This window comes from Falco cherrug, chromosome 3, assembly GCF_023634085.1.
Source record: "Falco cherrug isolate bFalChe1 chromosome 3, bFalChe1.pri, whole genome shotgun sequence".
NCBI lineage: Eukaryota > Metazoa > Chordata > Aves > Falconiformes > Falconidae > Falco > Falco cherrug.
This window is the reverse complement of record NC_073699.1, coordinates 96,698,614-96,723,983: the sequence shown is the minus strand read 5'-3', so window position 1 is coordinate 96,723,983 and position 25,370 is coordinate 96,698,614. Positions and strand designations below refer to the sequence as shown.

At 41.1% G+C, this 25,370-nt stretch overlaps 1 long non-coding RNA gene across 1 annotated transcript; it reads right to left on the bottom strand.

Annotated features, from left to right (window-relative positions):
• Positions 1-3,159: 3,159 nt before the first annotated feature.
• Positions 3,160-25,165, bottom strand: LOC114014685 (uncharacterized). Its single transcript, XR_003558284.2, has 6 exons — positions 24,788-25,165; positions 19,420-19,545; positions 17,822-17,930; positions 13,579-13,821; positions 5,912-6,020; positions 3,160-4,147 (listed from the first exon to the last, which is right to left on the bottom strand). It is a non-coding gene; the product is annotated as an uncharacterized LOC114014685 (long non-coding RNA).
• Positions 25,166-25,370: the final 205 nt, after the last annotated feature.

The following is a 25,370-nucleotide window of genomic DNA, read 5'->3' as shown; positions in this document are numbered from 1 at the left end:
TCTTTGTGGGTTTTTTCAAGTATTTTCTGTCCATAGGATGATGTTCATAACAGTTTACTGCCACTTAGCCTCTGACATCTCAGATGATGCTCCAGTTCCACACTACAAGAATACATCCGAGTGGTCTTTGCCTTGTGATTTGATGGATATAGCCACGCCAAGGATGACTTCTGGTTTTATGTTTTTCTGAGCCTCACACTCCTAAAAAGCTTTGTCCTGTTCTCAAACCTCTCCATCTGTGTTTTTCCCCTCATATTTGTACCAGAGTATGCCCTGCTAAAATTGTCTTCACGCTACTAGACCTCAAAACGTATGACAACATTTTATATAACACAGAATGATCACCAGTTGGTAGCACAATCTGCTTCCAGCTGCCCCACTTTGCCCTTCACCATTCTATTCCTCCAGCCTTTCTACAGGAGAAACTTCACAACTTATTCCATGACAAGGCTGCTGATGTCCAAGGACAGGTCACTGCCACCACTTCAACCTTGGTCACCCAATTTATCCCTCAGCCCATTCATGAAAGCATTTCTAAAAGCCAAATATTGAAGAAAGCACCTAAATTTGAATCCAAGTTTTGCCTTCGTAACTGGTTCTCAATTTATACTCAGGGCATCCCCTTATCCCCTGGAGGGGTTGGAAAGATCGGGACCACCTCAAACTTTCCTGTCTTAAACAGACTGAGTTAACAGGAAGGCTTCTTACCTCTTTTTTCTCCCCTTTCCTCCTCCTCCATCCTAGACTTGACTCCCTAGCAGATGCCCATCACCCACCCTCTACAAAACGCCATATTCCCTCTCAAAGTTTCCCTCCTCCTTCCTCTCAGGACCTCCCAGAAGCACCATTCCTCTTCATTCTCCTGTTCCAAACTTCTGCTCCGAGGCAGACATGGAAACTTTATCAAACATTATTAACCCTAGATAACAAAGAGTTAGTTATTCAGGAAAAGGTCCATAGTTTGTTAAATATTAATAGAGGTTTTGGCATCCCAGGGCCACGGCTTCTGTGCAGCTTTAAGCAAGAGGGAAAGTCAGAGAATAATAATCAGAAATTCTATTTCAGCAGATTGACTTCCCTCCTAAGGGGATGTTAAACAATCTTTTGTTTGAACAAATCTCCAGGTACTTTGGGTAGGAACTTCAGCTGGGTGTCAGCATAGCTCTGTCTGAAGTTAGTGGGATCACGTCAATTTAAGACTGGAGTTGCCAGCCTCGCATAACGTAACTCTGTATTATGGCTCTTTCATCTAAGAAAATCTAAATATCCCCAAAATACTAATTAAGCCTAAAAATAGGACAAATACTTTAATACCATATGTAAAAGCAGGGAAACTGAGTCTTGAGAAGACAAGACCCCGGTAATCCATGATATCTGCTGCTTCTGGATGGGTACACATGAAAATGCCTCAGGATAGGATTTTCAGTACAGTTTGGCACAACAGAAGTCAGGGGAAATGGTTGCCTGACAGTACTTCTGATGTCCAGGTCGTAGAGGTCTCATACTGGATTACCCTCAAACAGAAAAAGCACATAAACCAAAAGCTACTTTTAAAACACATGAAGCTAAAAGGCCCAGTCAGAACGCTCCAAACATCGGAAGAGGATCTGGATCTTCTGCCTCCTGGCACAAGACCCTCATTTCATTCCCTTTGTCTTTTACTGGGCTTTGGATCAATACATGCAAGAAATGTTTCCACTGGGCTTTAACTTTGGCCATCCACTCAACCATGTGCTCCCGTACAGTCGCGTGCTATCATTATGGTTTTAATTAGTAAAGGTTACACCGGCTGCATCTATTGTTTCAGTAAAGTTTGGGCCACAAAGTTCACATGGTCACACTGAGCCGAAAACAGTGGTTATCAAGTAATCAAGCTAAGCACATTTGTTGCAATTACAGCTCCCTATTTGTTTTATTCACACTCACCTTCCTCCCCTGCCTTCCCTTCCCCCGAGCCCCACCGCCAGCTTACCAGCCTGCAGCGGGACTGTTGCTTTGTTGTGAGCAGTGACCCTGCATCATGTAGACAGCTGAATTAAGTCCTATCGCTGTACCGATCTAAAGTGACATTTTGACAGGGGCGACACGGGTGTACCTTGGCAACGAGGCTGCGGTAAACGATGTTACAGCAAAGAGACACCATTTAAACGGACAAAGCACATTGTTTGTAGCTGTGCCGCATTGAGTTCAACCTCAAGCCAGGCTGCTCTTAGCCGGAGGATTCAAATGCCAGAACTGACTGAGAGTTCTTCCTGTGCCAAAACAATAACGATAGATAAAAAGGGATTTGGACATTCTTCCCCTTTCACTTCATCCCGACTCTAAAGAAACAAACAGCTTGATCATACAGGCATGCAATCAGGTATTTTGAAATAAAAGTGCACACAGAAGACTGAAATTGTAGAACAAATTCTGTTCTCAGTTGCACTGGCAATGGTCACATGTAAACTACATCAACATTTTGGCCCCTGCAACTTAGCAGAACTTCTACTGGTAAAAAAGGTTATGTCTGATAACCTACATAAAGTGATTATTACCTGATACATTGCTCCATATGGCTGTTTTCTTATTTACATTTCACCCATCTTGGACTGTGCCATTGAGCAAGTCCATTTTACTTCTAGATTCAGCATGTCAAGTTTTGGTTCTTAGGAATTAGCATGAGGTACTAATGCTCAGATCACTGCAATGAATGCTGATATTCAAGCTTTTCAATAGGTTAGTTTAAAATGGCTTATTAATTGATTGAATTCAATACCTGGAAACTTAGATGGGTAGTCTTACCTATTTAAGCCTTGCCTGGTTCCATTTATTTATGCCTTTTAGAGGTTCAGCTTACTCATAAGTGTAGTTTGCCACTCCACTCTGCTTTTCACGGTCTTTAACCCACGACATTAAGAGTACTTCAGCCAAGGTTCTTTTTGTTTGTATTCTGCCCCAATAACCCATTAAGTCCTATGCTTTTCTCAGAAGCAAAATGAAGATCAGAATCTCTTTCTCTGTCTTTTATGCTCTATTTATGAAAAATCAGTTTTTCTCATAATTAAATGACACTAGAACTGTGGAGCCTAAACCAAGCTGCCACCATGATTCACAGAAAAAAAAAAAAAAAAAAAAAAAGCAGGGGCTTGCAACACAGCTATTTACAACAGCCTGGCACACAGCACACAACCTGCTCTCCTGCTTGCACAGTCAAGGATGTGCAAGCCCACATTTGACCTTAGCTTCATGGCAGGCTAAGAGTACACGTGTGGTTTGGTACTCGGGGGACACAGGGCAGTTGTTAAGGCCCTTGAGCATCTCTGGAATGGAACCAAACCAGGTGACCCAAAGGTGCCTTCCTGGAGCAATAGCCTCTTCCCAGAGACCAGCTTCTCTTCTTTAACTTCCCCCATGAGTTTATCTCTCCACAGCTTCTCCATATAGAGGAGCCTTAAGTAGCTCTTCTTCAGCTCTTTAGCTTGGGAGAAAAGGATGCCAGCTATCTTGAAATCCAGCAGTGAGCCTTCCATCAAAACCTGTTTAACACAAGGCGTATTCATGGGCCACACAGGTCTATTCTTAGCAGAAAACTTCGTGTCTGTCACAGGATAGTTATCTTCTTTTTCATAAATGCAACCACAGAAAAATCACATTCAGTTTAATTAAACAGTAAACTTCACCCTTTTCCCAAGAATTAAAGAGGTTTCAAATACGGTGGCAAAACCAGACTTCTCTAGATCTCAGAACAAATGAAGCCAAGGCCCCGGAGACAAGTATTCTTGGAATCCCCCCCAAAAAAATTAAGGAAAAAGATGTAGGCAATTCTATGATAAGAGATCAGAGGTCAGATCTGATAGAGCAAACGGACTATTTTTGTTCTTTCTCAAAAAACAAGCAGGACGATCTGGTCAGGATTCCTCAAAAAAATTGTGCAAGAACTAACTTTCTTCAGAAACAGAATGGCAGGTAGTATCCCTCTTCTCAAGCATCTGTTCTGCTTTCCCAGCTAATGTATTTTTAAGCACAGTATTGATCAGCTTTGATTCAATAGCAAGTTTTCCTGTGACTACTCACCCATAACGATGAAGATTTTTCCTCTTCAAATGCAAATAAGCAGCAATATAATTTCAGAACAGTAGGTATCAAACCATACGATGACTTGTACCTGGAAATTAACAGTTCAGAAAGAAAAAGAAAAAAATATTATTTATTCTTAATAAAACCAGATTTAAATACTTCTCTTTTTTTATACCTACTTTTTTAATGCCATCCCTGACCTTCATACTAATAATGGCTGTAGGTATCTAAACTGGGTAGCTGATAGAGACACAAAGAGGTTCAGAACCAAGTTACAGGGTGCTGTGCTGTAACGCTGGCTGGTGACTCAGCCCCACGCAGCTGCTTGCTCACAGTGGGATGGGAAAGAGAATCGGAAAAGTAAAAGTGAGAAAACTCATGGGCTGAGATAAAGACAGTTCAACAGGCAAAGCAAAAGCCATGCACACCAGCAAAGCAAAACAAGGAATTCATCCACCAGTGCCCATGGGCAGGTGGGTGTTCAGCCATCCCCAGGGAAGCCGGGCTCCATCGCCCATAATAGTGACTTGGGAAGACAAACATCCCCACCTGCCTTCTTCCCCCAGTTTATGACACCATATGGTATGGAATATCCCTTTGGCTAGTTCGGGTCACCTGTCCTGGCTGTGTCCCCTCCCAATTTCTTGCCCTCTCGCTGGCAGGGCTCGAGGAACTGAAACGTCTTTGACTTAGTACAAACATCACCCAACAAGGACCAAACCTATCGGTGTGCTATCAACACTGTTCTCACACCAAATCCAAAACACAGCACCGTACCAGCTACTAAGAAGAAACTTAGCTCCGTCCCAGCTGAAACCAGCACACAGTGGTAAGTACCAGCCATATTTCATTTAACTCTGTGTGAAACACCTAGTTTGCCTGACCTCAGCAACCTTTTGTGTTTCTTTTAGAGCACAGAACAGTTTCCATTTTCTTAAAAGTGGTGCCACTAATGGAAAGAACTCAGTGCTACTCATTGAGCATGATTTCTAATACAATTCATCTGTCACTAGAGCAAATTTGTAGCACAATGAAAAATGAGTGGCGTAGTTTCGTACTGGAGACTTTTCACTAGCTATTTCATTCCTGTGGTCTGAAAATGCTTATAATTAAATCTGACAGACACAAGAAATTACTTAACATGAGGCTCACACAACACAGGCTCCCGAGAAAGGCCAGAAGAGCAGATACTCCCGTTTCAGGCTCCTTTTGCTTCTCGATGAACAGTGACACGAGCATGTTATTGCACGAGCACTATTTATTGATTGAATGACTCCAGGCTCTGGTACAGTCTCCTTACATGAGGCATTCGGCTGCCGCGAGGCTATGCAGCACGGAGGAGGGCGGCACGGGAGGCAGGATGCTATCCCTGTGCCAGCTAGTGAGCACCAGGGTACCCTACAGCTGACATACAGGTGAAAAAAGACTGTGTCCACTTTCTGCCCCTCCTGGCAACAATGCTAGGTTCTGTTTGTTTTCCATTTCTCCACCTCTTTCACACCAACCACAGAGTAAGAAAGGAGCATAACGGAGAGACCTTGGGAAGTTCTGACAAACCAAGCTTTTATTTTTGAAGCTGCATCTGCATCCACGATTTCTGCAAGTGCACGGTGAGACCAACAGGAGGACAAAGAGGCACCTGGAAAGTACAACGTTATTCCACTGCCTTCGAGTCAGCTTCTCAATTCTTTCCTTTGTGTGCAAGAGTTCAATGAGCCTAAAAGAGCATTTCTTATTAGAAATGTTAAGAACTGCTTAAAAAAAACCCCACAGTGGTGTAGGAGCAGGAATCAGAATTTTGCGTAATGGATACACAAATATTTTAACAGTGAAGCTGGTGACATCGACTTACTTTTTACTCCACAACTTGCTTTTGCTTTCTTCCCTTATGGTCTTCTGTGTGTTGTACATATGCTCTTCCAGTGTGAGGTTGTGGTGGCAATATGGACAGCAGCCCTCACCTGCAACAATAAATGAGCCTTTACTTACACCATCTATATCCCATGCCCCTTAAAGATGCCGAATTGTTTGCTTGTGTGGTGGTGTTTTTTGAGGAGTATGTGATTTAGAAAACATGCTTGCTTGCTCAAAATGCTGAACAACTTCACAGTGTCTCACAGGGAGGAAATATAACTAATAGTCATCTTTTTAAACTGGCACATGAGTAGCAATAGTGCCTCATGCAGTGTAATTGCTGCTGTTTCAAAAGGTGACTGTAAGCACGGATGCCTATATGGCACCCTGCTGACTGTATGTTATTTGAAAGTTGCTGTGGTTTTGTGTGATTTTCTTTTTTTTTTTTTTGCTTTTATCTTCTCTGTAAAAGCAACAGTTTGACTTTAAAGCAGAGCCTGGCAGGCAATTTAACTTACCAGTGACAAAACTGCGGTCTCTTATAGTGTCTGATATCAGAAAAGAGCAAAGAAAAGGGAGATAAATTCTGAGAATTATAACCCCCCCAAATTCTAAATTCCTGTGGCTCTTCGTAAAAAGACAGCTATGCAAGGCAGAAGCAGACAATTCATTTCTTCTGAATCATTTATTACTGCCATTTCCCCAAGCAATGTATCTAGATTATCCACTGTCACCTCAAACAGGTTCACAGGGTGATGGGTTAACTCGGGTTGGGGGGAACCTAAGGAGATCACTCCTGCTAAAGCAGAGGCAGCCATGAACATGGGGGTTTTAAAAAACAAATCTCCCACTTCTTTTTGTTTATATCTTAAACACCACATGCAACTAGAAAGCAGCCTCCTTCTCATCCAGCTTTTGAAAACAAATACATCTTAATGTTTTGGGTTTTTTCCCTGTTTAAAATACAAGGGTATTTATTTAACGATGACAGAACATGAAGCTTTCCTATCATCCGGTACTCAGAGGAGGATGCAGGGAAAGAAAACCCTCTCTTGGTAAATAGATACATTAGCACATACAAGAGAGGACATGTGGTGACAATGGAAATGCTGATATATGATTTGTACCAGTTAACTCCAGGGAAAACAGGTAAAGCCTGCTATTGCTTTCAACAGAGTTATGGTTTTACCATATGGAATTACAATGATGTAAACCCAGACTAAGTGAGCTCATAATTCGTCTTTTAAATCTAGTCAAAAGATGTGTTGGGGAGAGGTAACATTGACCAGTAATTATGGTTTGACTGAGACAGTATTACAAATGAGAAGTAGCAGAACAGCTCAGAAAAAAAAAAATTCTCCACTAACCCAAACCTCCCTCAACCCAAAATCTTTATTTGCAGATCTCACTTGGTTTGCCATGCTGTTGTTCACATATAGCAAACTTGACTTTAAGCCCAGGAGAGCTTAAGAGTTCCCAGGAAAGAAAGTGGCTCAACAACAGAGTAATAAAAAGCTAAGAAACTCCGCATCATGCGCTGAGCTCGGAACCGAATGTCTGCCCAGGGAGTGAGCTAATGCACAATGTGATGAAGTAGGAAGTTGCTAATGACAGACAAGCTCCAAACTGAATTGTTACTGGGGAGTCTCAAGTGCCTATCAGATGAAAAAATAATTGCAGCAAAGGAAAATATAAGAAAACATCAGGAAAAGAAAAAAAAAAAAGACTATTCTTATGCTGTATTGGATGTGGAATGGTCTCCCCTAGCGAAGAGCACTTGCCTCATATCTTGAGTCACTTTTCCAAAGTTTTGTTAAAACAATTGTAAATACACCTCTTAAAAAAAACAGAATTGCATTGGCGGGGGGAAAGACACAGTAATCCAAAGGGTCTTTTCTATCTCTAATTACCATGACCTCAGCTGGACATGCCCAAAAACTTTTAGAGAGGAATGTGTGTTAACATTTACATGAGGACATGGGCCCCTGGGGAGATGAATGCATAATTGCTCCAGCAAAGAAACACCACCTAACTAGTCAGGAATGAAAAGACATTGTACACACAGCCAGTATTAGTCCAGTCGGGAAATTTCTTGTCTTTTCTTATTTTTTAATTACCATCAGCAGCCTCCCAGTGTAATCCAGGTGATCAATTTCAACTATGTTTCCTAGCCCAGTTAGCAAGGAACCTCCCTGATTTCAAGTCTCCTTAAAGTTCAGATTAACAGTTTAATTTAGCAATATTTTATAATGATTAAAAAAAAAAAAAACACAACAAAAACAACAGATAAGCAAAAGGCTCTTTTGGGAAGAAATTGCAGCATGTTTCAGATATTCTTTTCACTGAATATGCCCGCCCTCCAAAAAACAATGCCCGTAGTAATCAGGGTTGACTGAACTCCTATTGTTAACACTACTTAAATCAAAAAGAATTTTTCAAGCAGCGTTATAAATATTTATATGTTGTCTACTGGAACATTTTTAGCTGCAAAAAAAAGCTTTTGGCAAAAATATTTCTATTTTTGCTTAGTTTTCTAATCATAAAGAATTTCATTTTTTTAATATAAAATTGTTACCAAAGGTTTTCAGAAGCATTATATGTAAGTTTTTTGTTTACAGCTTTCAATTCAACAGGCACATAAAAATGTCATGAGAGATTAAAAAAACCAACAAACTTCAAACCACATCCATTAAACATTTCCTGAGAGGGAAAAGGAATTACTGACATTTTTATTGTTTTATTTTTAATAATAAGAAAGCACAACTGTTTTGTTTCAACAGCAAGTTCTGAGGACTTGTCAGAACAAACATTACTAAGCACTAACGTGCTGATAGTTGACTGCAATTACATTCAGCCTTCCTAACTGAAGAGCTTATTGGTATAATCAATGTAAATCTACGTGGTTAAACCAAATTGAAGGATTAACATCAAAATCAGCACGGGATCATATAACCAGATGAAACCGTAGGCATACTACATCACTGGCTTTTAGTATCCGAGGCAAAGACCTGGGAATAATATCAAGAATGGAGTTTTGAGCAAGGTGAGGAGGCTTCCCTGGCCTCAGCTTGACATGGAGCTGAAATCAGGGAAAGGTTTTGTAGTTTTAAAGGTTTTTTTGCACCCCAAAACCTGCCCACCACCATCAAGGCAGCGCTCAGCCCTGAAACTTGCTGAGACTGAAAGCACTGGAAAAGCACTTAACCTGCAGACATAAGCCTCTGGCTCTCGCTATCAACATTGTCAGTGCTGAAGATAAATATCTGAAGAGAACAAAATTTACAGTTTGGGATTTTTCTGGTGTTGAAATGATAAGGGAAAAAAATCCTGCCTGGTACTCCGCAGTGATATAACTTTTTTTTTTAGTCATTAATAGCATCCAAATTGCCTTAAAAGCTATGATAGGGAAAGGGTAATTTGAAAGAAAGATCAGAGTATGAACTTCTACCCAGTCTCTGAGGGAGGTGGAGATTTTTTTATTATCATAATCATCATTACTTTGTTATTGTCTTGAGATTAGCCTTAACGACAAGAGCTATTTTTGAAACCAAAACAACAAGTGAAAAATCCTTGGGTAGAGAGCCAAGGTTTCCTAGGGCACTGTTCCTTAGCTTGGTATTTAGACATTCTAGAAAACACTTAAAAAAATAAGTAAATTGCTTTATAGCTTTTTTCTTTAAAGCAATATAGCTGCTAGCCGCAGTGCAACACTGCTCGGTGAGGCTGAACCACACCTGGGGTGGAGATGCACATCTGCAGCGGAGCTTGGGGTGGCAGCTCCAGCATCAGCACCGCTGCACCAGCATCAGCACCAGCATCAGCACACCTTCCGCACCCTGCAGAGGGACCACAGCCCTGCCAGGGGCACCTTTTGTCTGTGCCTCAGGATACTCCTTGCCCTCCAGGTGAGGGAAAGGGCTTTGGTCAGAGACCCACCCAACCATGCTTTTTTACCATCCTTAACTGCTTAGCAGCATCTCTAATCCCAGATATGCAGCCCAAGTAGAAGTGCAGTAGGTACAATAAATCGCTCCTTTCTTCTCTTTTCCCTAAGAGACCCTTGACAACTCTATAATTTGGATCTTATGCTTTATATTGGCCAGCCTATACCCACTAAAAGCATGATTATATTTTTTTTCCTGAAGTCACCATAGGTCTATACACTGCAGAGACTTCACATGTACACTCATATATGTAAGTATCCTACAAATCACCATACACATGCATATGCTCCCTGCAGACTGTGTTTGCACACAAGCAATGCTCTTCTAAAACGCAGCTAGACTGTTTTTTGAAAATATCAAACTTAGTAGATTGCACAAGATAGATGCATATCAGCAAGGAATTTAAGTATGTACCCCAACTTTAACTCATTGAAAACAACATGTGTGCAGCTGAATATATGTTTACCCATCTTGCTAAACTGGAAACTGTAAGATTTGCAAGGAACTGCTACAAAATAAATTAGGAATTTCTTGTTCCATTTTCTCAGTTGGGAAGGCATAGTTAAAGATTGGAATGGCAGTGTAATGAATGTAAGATGAAAGATATTTTTCTGTGTCATGAAAATTCTCATGAATAAAAAAATTACAACTGACGTTTTTTCTAGAGATGGTTAGGGAAATTAAAGAGTTTTTGCTATCAGCAAAATGTGTTTTTTAGAGGGTCATTCCTCTGTGTAGGGGAGATAGTGGGCACCTGTTCCCAAAAATATAATGGCTTGACTTGTGTCCTTAATTAAGATAATTAAGTGCATACTGGATTAAAAATGCTGTTCTACAGGGATCCTGCCAAGCCTACAAATGTCTTAATGTCTACAGTGTTACCATTCAAGAACTGCAAGATGGTTTGGCAATGAATTCCTAAAAAGGGATTGTTTATTTTCTTCCCCTCAAAACTCATTTTTTAAAAAGCCTAAAATAAAAAGGCACACAAAAAAAACCCTGGCATCTGCCCAACTGTATGTTGGAAATAAATTATGAATTTGCACTTTGCAAAGTGCAAATTCAGCCCGTGTTTTGGAAGCCAGGGGTTTTATGGGTTGCCCTTTGTGTGTCGCTGAGCTCCTCTGCACCTGTTTCATACTGTACATACTTGGAATTTTTCTGTATTCTTTATCATTTCAAAGACAGGAATATAAACAACCCTGCTTTTCCTGCGATGACTGCCTCTCTGTGTGTATGTATATGCATCACTGAAACTTCCTAGACTCCAGTGCTGTTTTCTCTTGCCAGACACCCCTGTGGGTCTTCCTGAACAGCAGGCACTTTTTCAATAGCAACTTGGAGATACTGGCGGAGAACAGAAGGTCATTTTCTAAGACAGGATGCCAAGAGGACAGGAATTGAATGGTGCTGGCTGGCCACGAGACGCCATGCAAATCAAGAATGCAGTGTGGTCCCCAGGGAAATAGTTTATGAGCCTGGAGTATATGATAAACCTGCAACCAAAGCCTTCTTAGGCAACTGCGATAACAATGTGTCACATTCCAGAGCAGTTAAAAACAAAGGTTGTAAAAGCCCCTGCAAAGCAGCATTCCCTTAGACATTTGGGCTTTCAAGGAAAAGGAAAGATTTGGCAAGTTTTGTCACTTCTGGCTATTTTCTGAAAACAAAACAGAACAGTTTAGGGTTAGTCCCTCTCAAAACCCCCAAGCAAGTAACAGCAGAAAGCAGTTCTAAGATTCGCTAATCTTTAACAGGTTAAAAAATACGTATATGCACCCACAACACTGAAAATTAAGTAAATGCCACAACACAAGTGGTAAACGGATATTTCCATAGTATATTACAAATAACTACCTGCCTGAATGTAGTGTTAGCCACCAGCTAGGAAGATTAAACCCATGTCTTTAAATTAGCTTTCATACCCTGTTCATTTAAGCATCTTTCATAGATAAGGAGTCAGTTCATTGCTGTTCATAAATTGAGCATCAACAGTCCAAGATACTTGCTGCTTCTATTTGCCATTGCGCAGTGACTAGTCTGTGCAAACAAGCAGATCATGAATTAACTGCAACGAGTATTTGTTGTTCACCATTAATTATTGATGTTGACTGACTGGCCAAGTCCCAGGCTGCGGGAGACAGGCTTGGATGGAATGGGAGACCAAACAAAACACCCTTGTGAAGGTGACAGACAAAATCCTGCCATGCATGTATGAAGTATGTGATGCAGCAGATTTCACAGGAGAAGCATGACTCATGGTGTCCTAAGAACCGAGGAAGGAAAGATCAAGAGTGCCTCAGAATTCAGAAAGCAAATACATTGCACTTTTGTGAATCAGATCAAGTTTACTACCTCACTCTGCTTTCAACCTTGAGGTTTGCTGCTTCCCTTTCAGATCCGAAGCACCCGAAAGCTCATTTGCTTCTTTGTTCCAGATATTCCTGCCAATAGCAGTACAAACTACACAGATCTTTCTGGTGTTGCTTTGTAAAAATTCTTTGATATCATCAAAGATCAGTTCTCCCGAGCACAGTATTACAGTGCACCTCACAACACACCACTTCAACAGCAGGATAAAGGCCTTTGTGATGGAGATGATTAGCTGAAGTGTACAAACAAACAGCCAAAAAAATGCAGAGCATAAGAGCAGAAAAATAGTTTGGAAAAAAAGCACCCAGATTATTCTATGCCAGGTAAGAAAGCTGTATTTAAAAAAAAAACCAAAACAAACAAAAAAAAAAAAACACCCAACAACCAAAAAAAGTGCTGGGAAGACAGCCAAGACAGCAGCTGTGTCAAGGCTATGTCTTTCACAGAGAACCCAAGAATTAGTAGAGCTGTGAAGTCAGGCTAAGGGAGGCACTGCCTCCTTAGTCTGCAAAGGCATCCAGAATGCCTACATGGGTGAGTACAAAACACACATCCACAACAGAAAACAGCTACCAAGAGAGCCCCTAGGAAAGGATCTGCTGCGCAAGTGTGTAACGCTGACCAGAAAACCATCAAGGTTCAAATGCAGTGGGTGTCCTGCACAGTAAGCTCTCTCTCTGGCACTGTTTCTTAAGGCATCTTTTTGCCTGGCTGTCAGTACTGCTGTTTATGTAGTGCTTTATTTCTAACACCATTTACATGACAACCTCTCACAGACCTCAGAAGGCACTGTTTAGACTACCATATTTAAAAAATTAAATAAAGATTAGCAAGTTACCAGGCATTCTCATCTTGCAAGGACCGAAAATTATCCGCAAGCGCTCTAGCAGCCTCTAATTAAGAATACCAAAAGTGTCAGCCTGATCACAGAAAGTGCTAAAAAGCTATTTAACAAGTGCAATTTGCCTGCATAACTGTTTCCTGAAGAAAAAGCCAAAGGTTGCGATTAATTCTGCTTTCTGTTTTCAGCAGTGCATTTAAGGCGATCAGCCCTTTGCTTCACTGGTAACCCACATACTGACAAAGCTTTCCCCTTCTCCTCTGCCCCACAGCTGTGCTTCCGAAGGAACACGGAGCCAGAGAAATAAAGTTGCAATGTCACTCACCCGCTTCCATAGGCTGTTCCTTCCCCCCCCTCCCCAAACAACGTCTGTCCACAGCAGTGTGCCCGCTCTGGAGAGACAGCAGAAGCTGTCCGGCCAACGGGCAGTTGAAAGCGCTTCGTGGTTTGGGAAGTCGGGATGTTCTGCTGTTCCCATGACCAGAGCGAATGCAGCCCTCCAAGTACCTGAGCCAGGCAGGAATCACGGGTCTCCTTCCCTCCATCCCACGCCCCCTCCACAGCTCCCAGGCAGCCCGGTGGTTTTCCACTGAAGTTCAAATCTCCAGGTGATTCTTCCGCTCAGATTTCTCGCAGGCCCCAGAGATGAGTCTGAATCCCACGTTCAGATTTGCAACCTCAGTTTTCCCCAGCATTCAGAGTTGCTCACGGGAAAAACAAGGACAGCACATTGGAATGGTGAAACAAAGCCTGCAAACAGAAATAGATCAATTTTCTGTGCAGATACCACTTATAGCTGAACGTATGCATTAATCACAAATCTATTATAGAGTCAACTCTTGGTTTCTGCTTCCTCATGCTAAAAAAACATCCTACACAATTATTTCCTATATGATTCTTTCCTTCCTACCCACCCCAGCCACTGCCCTTCCTGGTAGCGTGCCAGTTTTGTTATTGTTCAAAGGTGAAAAACAAAAAAAACTACCCCAGGAACTCACTTTGGCCAGGCTTCACCTAAAATGTTTAATTTAAGAAGAGTGAAGCAGCCTGGTACAGGGGCCTCCACACAGGGCCAGTAGCCCTGACACGGCACAGAAAATCACACAGATCACCCTTCCTTCCATTCGCTTTACAGTGATGGAGCTGACAGTCCTGCAAGTACAGAAAGCCGCTCACATTCAAGAAAGTTAAAAATATGCACTTACACTTGTGATTAACTTCCAGGCAAATAATAATGAGGTTGCCATGAGGATGCCGTGGGGTTTGAGAATAAAAAGGGGAGTGAGCCATTCAGTCCTGAATGGAAGTGATGCTTCCCTCCCACATAGCCTCAACACACAGCTAAAGATTTTCTCCATTTATACAATTTGTGGAAAAAATTTGACTAGGCATCTAGGTTGCCCAGGGGCAACCTACAGCTTCTGTAAAGCCACCTACAAAATGAAGCTGAATAATGAAGCTCTGATTATTTGTACCAGCTGGAGACCTGCTCCCCCAAGGATCATTGGCACTCTGTAAAAATCCCACTGTTGAAATTTCACGCTTCCCTTTTCAGCTTACAAGATCAATGTCCTGGTGCTTTGTTTTATTTTATTTTTTTTTTCTAAGAAAATAAGCATCAACTGTATGGAAGCGAATTAGCCTTCATTCAAAATACGTTTTGCAAAAGGTCTGATTTTATTCAGTGCCACCCAGAAGACAGACAGTGATCTTATATATGAGAGTGATCTTATTATATATGAGAGCCGGATCTATTGTCTAGGTTTAATTAGCTGATTATTAAACTTCCCATTTCTGTTATTGCAGATCCTTAATTCATTTCCTAGCACGATGTGCTTTAAAAAATGTTTTCCAAAGAAAGCAGAAGACATTTCTATTCATTCTAATTGTTCAGGAAATTAAAACATGCCAAATATTTTCCAGCTAATTAGCTTGAAATACCTCATTTCTCACTGCTGTAACTGACCTGTAACATCTTTCTCCCTCTCTCTCTAAATCACCAACTGCTCGTTTGCTTCCTTTCACCATCCCACATCACTCAGCAACCTTTTCCACTGGACATTCCCTCTCACCAGTTGTTCATTTGCCCATAAGAAAACATACCCTAACCGACACATTGGGCTTTTTTCTTTCCAGATATTGATCATGGTGTACTGCTGGTGATGGCAAAAGTCACTTCTGGAGGACTAGAAGGTGCTGCTTCATCTAGGCGAAGGGCGGTAGGGGTGTGCAACATGCCACCACACTGCCGGCACAGCTAGGTAGAACGGTGAACAACTGCTACTTCATTTTCACTGGATTCTTTAAATATTGTAAACGTGGAGAGTGGGAGGAAAGGTGAAAAGTTTTAGGACTTTGTCATTGCTGCTTTAGCCAGTCATTAGTGTGATCAAACACTTTTTGGAAGGCATCTGGGTCTTTAGATATCTCTGTCAGCATCGTATAGGACCCATCAATTAAGTCTCCCGCAAGCTGACCATTAGCACACCAGTTTCAGATGTTGGTTTTAACAACACTTGTCTACACATAATCTAGGTGAACCATTCCCACCTAATTGTGTATGCAGACCCTCTTACTTCAGAATTAATTATTTTTCAACCTAATTTCACATCATGGAAAACATCCATAGGAAGCCAGGCCCTACACATCTTACCTTGCAAGCCCCTCTGGTTTTTGAAGAGTTTGAGATTCTGCCTGTCCATAGGCAATTTGTTTATGTAGCCGTTGCACATGGTATGTTTTATCCTTCACCAGAGCCTGAACCGCTATCACAAGAGTAAAGATTTAAAACTAAAGTTGACCTCTACTTTTGACACTGGATCAATGCACCCATGAAGCGTGCAGCAACAACGAACGAGTGAAATGCATTTGTTAATGTATGGTTTGCTTTTACTGCTGCTTCAGCAAAACATGGAGCGCTTGCTTACAAATGTCAGTGGCACGAAGCATCTACCCAAAAGTCTATCTATGAAAATAAATCAGAGCCTGTTTAAAATCACTGTAATTCTCCTGAAGGGCTTGCAAATGCTATTCAGTAATGAGAGAGGGAATACTCTCTCTACACATAAATAAGATGCCACAGAAAATAGCAATGGAACTTCCTCATATTTCTCTTCCCTACCCCTTCAGCCCTTGTGATACCACTGCCCCGGGAAAATGAAGAAAGAAAATTTCTTCTTACAGGAAGAAACTGCCAAGCCCGTTCAATACACATAATCTTTCAAAATACACTAATAGCTTCTTCTGGTGGCATTTGCAATACGAACAGTCATCTGCAAAGGATGAAATCATCAATATATTTCAAAATACATCCTGGGTCATTGAAAAGTTTTCAAATGGCATGAGTGTCTGGGGTTTTTGGTGGTGGGGTGTTTTTTTTTCTTATTATTTTTTTCTTTTGAAGTGTCATTTGGCTTAGGAAAAATGTACCAGAGATTTTAGGATATGTAACTCATCAAAAGTAAATTTAAAACACTATATTTGCTAACTAAAGCTGTGATAGTGCTCATCTAGCTAAGGAATATTGTCAACTTAAGCCATTATCCTAGAACTGCTGTTTTCTAAAACAGCCCCAGGTCTCAGAATGAAACATGAGGGCACACCAACAGATCTTTTCCCCTTTCTCCACTCTAGCTGCAACACAATGGTCTCGTGGCAGTAAAGCAAATGAATAACAATACCCTGTAGACACCCTTGCAGAAGTCTTCCACATCTTCATCTTGAATTTCCCTACTGCTCCCTAGCAGATTGCCTTTCCTAGAGTACCAAGGAACAAGGAGGAGAGATTTTGCTACTCTATGCCCAAATGATTCCTAAAAACCAAGAACTACATTCTCTGTACAGATGCCCTTTTGTCTGGCATGAGTCAGTTATCCCCTTTCTCTTCTATAGCTAAAAGAGTCATAAATGCATTCAGACAGCTACTGCACATCCTTAGGGCACCTGGAAAAAGGTTCCCATGGGTAGGGAGCAAACAATAACTTTGCTTGCCCTTAGTATAATATTGGGTTTTCTTTTAATTCTTATCTTGCATAGATTTTATTTTTAAAAGTTCGTTTTAGGCTGTTTGATTTCTGTCTCAAGCTGCATGAAGGAAAGGTTCTCTTTTCCATAGCCCATTTAAGGAATCCAGCCGATAAGATGCAGCCAAAAGCAAATTTGGAGAAGAGAAATATTTGACAGTGCTTATGCTTAACATCGTATTTGTAATATCAACTGTCCCAGGCAGCCCAAGACAAATAATTTTGGATATTTTGAGGCAAGCTTTATTGGAAGTGGGGGAGGAGGGGGAAATTATGCAGGGACATGCAAAAGCAGCTGTAATTCCATATCAGAACATAAATCAAACCACTAAAAAAAGTGTCATCTTAATTAAAAAATGGGAAGCCAGAGAGAAGCCTCCAGCGGGAATTAAAAGGTATTTGAAAGAAAATTATCCTCAATGGAAAAAAAGGCACATAGTCTGCACAGGTGCCAGCCAACATGCAGCATGCATATGACCTGGCAGACTACTGAAATTTAGAAACCCTTAAAAACCTGTTCAGAGCAACTGAGTAGCATCGTGTGTGATGCAGGACTGGTACGCACCAGGAATTGCTCCTTCACTCCAGCTTGCTTTACCCTAACTAGTATGTATGTATGAGACAGAGCGTGCCTAGTGGATTTTTGCTTCATATCAAAAGACCTCAGTTGGTCGCAGCAATGAAAAAAAAAAAATACATCCCGTATTTTTACTTAATCTCATACTCACTGTAAAGATTGAGTTAGAGGAGGCCAGGGGAACCAGAAGGGAGCAGGGAGCAGTGCAGGTCGGTAAGAGCCTTCCAGAAGAGCGCTGCTGCAAAACCCACATCAAGAACCTGTGAACCAGAAGGCAACAGAGTAGCACCTGTTGGTGAGCTTGAAGTATTGAGAAGCAAGCTAGCCCCAAAGGGGGTCCCACCTAAAGCTTAGGTCAGGCTTTTAGGACACACTTTATACAAAAGCAGAGACTACGCAGGTGCCGGGGAGATCTGGCAGAATATTCACTGCAGTAGAAAGGAGCACCCAAAGCTAACACCAAGTTCACTTTTTGCAGGGCTCTTTTTCACTAAGGACTAGTCATAAATGTTATGACCCACCACCTCATCCCCCAAAATTGCACATGCTTTTACATTCTCGAGCTCTCAGCCTTCGTCTTCATACAACCATACATGCCAAGCGATTCAGCCATGCCCCTATTAAATTACAGGTTTGTGAAACTGAGCCTGGAAAGGGAAATTTCCTGGCAATTACAGAAGAGAAGCTGGAAAGATCAATCGATATAACCTGGTCATGACCCATCTATTAGTCAGAGGAAGTAATTGGGCAGATAATGTTACCATCACTAATGCTTTCACACAGGTGCAGCACCAGCTGCTTCTGCTCTTTTTGGCATGGGGCTATTAGATGTTCAGCTTTAAGTCCCTAATTTAGGTATAGGGTGAAATTAGTAGGTTCAACCCTTATGAACCAAGGGAGACCAGTGTCAAACATCTGAAGGAAGGTCAGCAGAAGACTAAAGAAGCCTGATACCGGGCTGTACCTCGTCGACATTTGGTTTAAGATGTGTAATAGCCACTTTATCAAACAGCAACTATATTCTTCCAAGTCTCAAATGGACATTTTTATAGTTGGATAGGGTTCATTGTTTAGCTAACACAGAGACTTCGCTAAAAGAGACCATCCCCTTCTCTCACATGGACATCCAAAGTCAGGGGCAACAATCCCTTGTTCAGCCATAGCTCCAGGTTTCCATACTGACTGAGGTGCTGATGGGTGCTGGGTATGCTGCACTGTTTGCTCCCAGAAGATGGCTATCAGCACTCATCCCACCTGTGCTTCCAGAACTTCAGTCTGACCTTCAGGTATGGACTTGTTTGGCAATAGATCAGGCTATATTTAGACTTTCATTTGTTTGCTTTGTTTTTAAACATAGGCATTATTTCTTCAAAACCCACAGCTCTATGAGTTTCATGTTCAAAATTGGAACTGTTTGAACCTAATGAATTTTCTTCTACTTCTAAGGTAGTATTTTTGACAGCAGGAACAACAGCCCATCATGCAACCTGTGGCATTTAATAAATGCTTGTTTTACTCTTGCTGTTTAATTATTGGGGTAATAAATCTCTCCCTTACAGTTCATTTAAAGTACCTTTCAAACACACGATCCACATACTACATTGTTTGTGCTCAGAGGCCCCTTAGCAAAAGCAAGAACATTCAACTATTGCATTGCAAACTTCCTAGAAAACTCACTATTCAGACCTACGGTAAAAGGCAGAATATTGCTGTTCTTGGCATTGTTGTAAGTTTACAACAGGGACTCACCATTTATTTTTCCAACTGGAAGTTTCCACAGGATATCTCAAAGATGTTTATAGCTTAGATTTAACCCTGTTGAAATAATTAGTTGGATGACTTCAGTTAGCAGAAGCACTCCAAAGAATGTGTAGCCTGGTTGGAAAAAAAAAAACAACCCACAAAAAAACAAACCCACACCTTTTAAATTAAGAGATCTGAAGTATTTTTTATATTATTAACCTACTGAAATCTGTACTCAGAAGCTGACAAAAGTAAACATGAAGGTGCAACTATCCTACTGATCCAAAAAGGAATTCACTTCAAATACAAAGGCTGAAGTCCTTCCTCCTGCCCCCACCCCAACTCATTGCAGGATAATATACTATTATAAAATAAATAAAAATAGCATGAACAAACTTGTCTGCTATGTTCATTAATACTATACCATAGCATGCTTCTCAATCAAGATACAAACCGTCAGGTACAGAAGGCAGTGCAAGTGCTGCTATTTCTATTGTGACGGTGGCAAAAAGTTTCAATGAAGACTGAGATTGCACATTAAAACAAATTGTGTAAAGAAAAGCCCCTTCTGCATTCAGTCACCTAGTCTTTCTGATCCAAAACAGGGTTGAGGTTTGGGTTTTGGTATTTTGGTGTTTGGGTTTTGGATTTTGGGGGGGGGGGGTTGGTGGATTTTTTTGTGTTGTTTTTGTTGTTTTGTGGGTGGTGGCATTTGGTTTCTTTGAAAATGTATATATAAAGAAAATATATTCTACAACACCGCGTCCTCAGATCACTATGTTTGAAAACCAATCTGCCAAAAGGATAACCTGGTCTGGAAAATACTGAGCAGAAAAGTGATAATCATCAAGTCCAAGACAGACTAACTGGATGGTTCAAGTATCTGTTTTTAAGAGGTCTTCTGAGAGGTGGAGTCAGGCTTGAAGTCATAAGTCTTAAATACAAAATTGAGTGGCTCAGCCCTGGGCATAGGCAATCACTTCAATTATGTGACTCTTCAGGCAGATAAGTGAAAGTCTGGAGGTCTGAATTCTTATATCAGGAATTTCAGGCAGTTTCCTTTTCCACTGTAATAGCTAGCGGAGTTGAAGTTCACTACAGGACTGTCTGGAATCTTCCCCATGGGACATTAAGTCCTGCAAAATAGCTCTAGTTCCAGTGGGAACTGGTAAATTTCTCTTGCAGCTAACTTTGAGATATTCATGTAATTTTGACTGATAGCAGTTGCTTAGACCCACCAGTCGAGGTATTAGTTGACCAAGGCCATCTCTCTGTGCAAAGAAACTACTCTGACTGCCAAACACACGGTTAGTCCTTTGCAAAGATTAACATGCACAACCCTGTCTTGGCACTGAAGTGTTTCTTCTTCAAGTATCTCCTACCTGAAACAGAACTCTTGAAGTTCTGGAGGTGGGAGAAATGAGATATACAAGTCTATAACTCACATTAAAAAAACCCACAACCACAGACCAGCACCCTACCACCCACTGCACCGTGTTTCTCAGTGTTTGGTTTGTTGGTTTTTTTTGTGGTGGTGGGTTTTTTCCCCTCGACCAAATGGGCAATCTGTTTAACATTACACAAACTAATCACTACTGCTACCCAGAGAATGGCAGACAAGTAGGATAACATTAAAAAAGGGGTTTCTTTACTATGATAGGATGCAGTAACAAGCTGAAGGATAATTAGGTCTCTTCAATTTCCCCATCCTAGAGCTAGGGAGAAGAAAACTGCAAGAAAACCTTTGCACATCAGTTATTCTCGTAGATACAACTGCCAAAGATGCCAACTTGTTAAAGTTGGGTATGTAAGACTCAAAAGGGAATTCGTTAAAACAAAAATGTTCAGAGGACAGTAGAAGAAAAGGGTCAACAGAGCTGTAGCATGAAATTTTCCCTTTTCTTTTTTTTTTCTTTCTGTTCACAATGTTTTCTTGTGCAGGAAAATGGCCAACGCTATCTACACAAAACTGAAGAATTAGCATTTGAATTTTGTTCACATCTTAATACATCTGAAATCTCAGCTTTGGAAACACGTTTCATATTTAGAAGCAGAGGAATCTGACCAAATAGAAAGCCAAAGGGGAGTTCACTTTCCAAAACACACAATGGAATGATAGCAAGTTTTAATGCCATGGCTACACGCTGACCGAGGTGAGCCTAAAGCTGGCCTGGGGGAGTCTGAGTTGGGACTTGCACTAGCAAATACAGAAGACAAAAACATCACATCCCATTCCTGAAAAAATCCCAGTTTTACAGGCCCACTTTGTTGGTCTGTAAGAGGTGCCAAGTTAGAGCTGCACTGCATGGGAAAAAAGAAGGTGTACCGGAGCAAGCACCGGCTGGAGCAAGTCCAACAGAAGCCAAGTCTCAAGGAGAGATTCCCTTCTGTCCCAGTTTGTTGCCCACTCCCATTTTTACTGTTTCCTTACTACCTGTCACCAGGCAGAAATTTTTGCCCTGGATTTCCAAACCAACACACTACCACTCTATTCTATTTTTAAAGAACTCATTTCTTCTGCTGGTCATTTAAAAAAGTCATTTAACGTTTAAGTTTTCCAGCTCTGTATTTTCTCATCTACTCTTTAGTCTTTATTTTGACTTTTAAAAAGTATTCATGTTGTGTAGCACAATGTTAGACATGCTACCAACCATAAATAATAAATAATGCCTTCAGTACTGGGCATCATAAGCAAAGATAAAGTTGAAAGGCAAAAGATGCGGATGAATAGTTTCAGTTTGCCCTAAGCCTTTAAATGCTAAGACTTTTTACCTTTGTAGACATAATATTCAGAAGCAGCATTAAAACAGAATTATTGCTTTAGTCATTCCCTAGAAGTGCAGTGAGGGAGGAAAGGGGGAGAGAAGGGAGGAGAAAGAGATGCACAGGCTAAGCCCACCATCTAGTGACAGAACTTCAGTTTTGCAGGTGGTTTGCTTAAATATTAGACAAGTTACTGTGCCAGGGAAACAAATCATCCAAACTTCTTACAATAATAATCCTTAAATGTAAGGATTATATATATTCCTTCACGATTAGGAAGAAATTCAGAGCATATAATCTATAGCAGTGAGGTACTTAATACTTGGTTCTTTTTGTTGGCCTGTTTTAAAAACAATCAAGAACAAATATTTTCTTGCATTTGTGGAAGGTTAATTTAGCAAAGCACCTGTTCCAACATTCCCTAAACTAACAATACAGATAACAAGAAGTTAAATATTATTTGAACCTGAACATTTAAAAAATAAATTATTTTGCCATTACTCAACAGAGGCAGTTTTCTGAACTGTTGGGACCTCAAAAAACACAGAATAAGAACTCCCCGAGAGAGGAAGCATTCCTCCTCCATGAGGGCACCGGCCCTGGGCATGTACCTTCCTACAGTATGAAGATGCTTCATGAAGTATGAAAATTCTCTAGAATTTGTCCCTAATTCTTCCAGCAAAATACATTATTCTTTTCTTTCGTATCTCACTACTTTCCTTCCCTCCCCATATAACACTGCCATCATCCAAAATGGTAAACTTGAGGCGTGATCTTTGATGTAGAGACCTACATTTTTATGTTCCGAATAATAAATCTCTCCTACACACAGGACAGACGTGTCGGAAACTAGCCTTTCAGATGAAGCTCGTGTCACCTACCTTCTTGTTACTGCACTACCTTTTTCCCCCACTCCTGAGACATGCACCTTTCCTTGTTCCCTTCCTTTCACACACTACAGAGCCTTGCCATAACCCAGCGCATCCTAGTCTTGGGCACCCCATCCCTTGCACTGCCCCTCCATCCCATCTAAGTTCCATGCTTTTGCTTCAAGGTATTCCATAGCTGGTACCACTCCAGCCATCTTATATACCAACAGGGTATGTTCACCCACATCCAATGGGCTTATCATGTCGCTATCCAGCAGCCATTAACTTCTCAAACCCTGTTATGCTTTATCCTTAACCACCCAAGTTACTTAGCTTTGTGATAAAAGGTTAAATTATGGCTTTTAAAAAATAATTATTTAAACCCTACCATTTTAGCATGCCGAACAACGCTGTCTATCACCTCGTACTTCCCATCCTGTCTTTAGAGGACTGCTTTCTACCGCCTTACACTTAATCCTAGCCTGTTAGCAGCAGGTGAGCACGCTAGCACAGCAGGGGAACAGTCAGGGACTCAAGCTCTAGGCTGTCCAGTGCTAGAAACCAGGCTGCACACCTCTCCCAGGTATGGCTGAACAAAAAGTGAAGCAATGGTTCATGCTGAATAGTTAAGAGGACAACAAATAACATCTAAATCCTAGTGAGGGAGGGCACTAGGAATTGCACTACACGCAGCAGCTACGCCCAGCAAGCTTGTGAAACAGAAAGGCGTGCATTAGCTGCAGCTGCTGCAGCACTGAAGAAAGAGTGCAGGCATTAGAAACTTCCTTTTTCTGAGACAGCTTTTTTATTTTTTAATAGCTCCAAGGACAGTTTAGACAGCTCTGAAGTAAAATGCAACCAATGTACAAAGGTACTGCTCAGCTGACATTTAGGTGCTGTGCAATGGAATAGCTTTGTCTGGTCTTGGAACTCTACGCATTAAGTAGGAAGCTATATGCTCAGACAACTAATTACTCTGGCTCGCCGTCTACTGATAAAAATTTAAGCTGCTATTCCACAACAATATTTTCATTCAGCTTTCAACGATTTTTAAAAAATCTCTGCTACTGCCAAGATCTCTCACGCCTGGAATGTCAGTAATCAGTGCTATTCTGTAATCCGTCAGCGCAGTTGGGCTGATACAGGCCATAATTAATTGGGACAAATGGAACATATTTGAAATAAAAATCAGGTCTTCGTGCTCTGAATAATTTAAACACGTATCCTATTTTACAGCGGAACAAGCTCCATCTACACTACACTTCTGTGCCCAAGCTTCCTAGAAATACTTTAAAAAGAGAAATAACAGGTATTATTTTTAAAAAGAGGGTAAACCCCACACACACACTATTTACACAAGTATAGCCAGTTCAACTAAACACTGACATACATATAAATTCTGTATTATACATCTATATCCACATGTATTATGTAGACATGTTATGTATTTTATAATAAATAAAACACATTAATTTAGGGTTTTATTCTGGTAAAATTCACCTTACCAGGCTAGTTTCAGTATTTTAAAGATTAAACTATTTCTTTTGTATCAGAAAAAGTGAAACCGATTTAAAAACCTTTCTGTGAAAAGAAAATGTATCTTAAAAATAAACACATCTGATTTGTCAAGAAGGAAAACGTGCCCAAACTAGTTCCGAATGAGCTGTTTAGGCATGCTAGAAATGGCATTTGGACATCCTTCCCAGAGGGAAGGCTCCAGTTTGGGAGCAGAGATGACTTACCTCGGAGCAGCTCTGGCACTTTCCGCTCCTGCTGTACCCCTGGTTCCTGATTTGGACACAGCTCAGTTTTCCACAGATGTTCCTGCAGCGGTCAGGGCAGGCAGCCAGGCATCCCTGCTGCGGTCAGAGGCGGATCCCAAAGGTACCCAGATGTTCTGCAGAGGCACCGAGCCCACGCAGGGTACAAAATTAAAGTAGCTACTTGCTTCTGGCAGTGGCTCTGAAAGCTTAGATTTTTGCACAATATGGCACTGTATTTTACACAAGTTCTCTAGAGTTTATAATCAGAAGATTCAGGCATTGTGAATCTTTTCCTCCAGACTGATTTCCCTTCTTGTGCCTCCACCGCTTGCAATAAAATCTTAATTTGAAAGCAACTTTAATTTACAAAAAACAAACAAACAAAACCCCCAACACCCACCCACTTCCCAAAAACAAAACCAACCACCAAACCTCAAAGACACCCAGCAAAAAAACCTCCCACCACTACTTCAAGACATAGCAACCTGGTTTTTACACTCTATTTAGAGCCCCTTAAGCTCTTCATGAGAAATTAGCTACTGTGATGCCTTCTCTAAAAGCA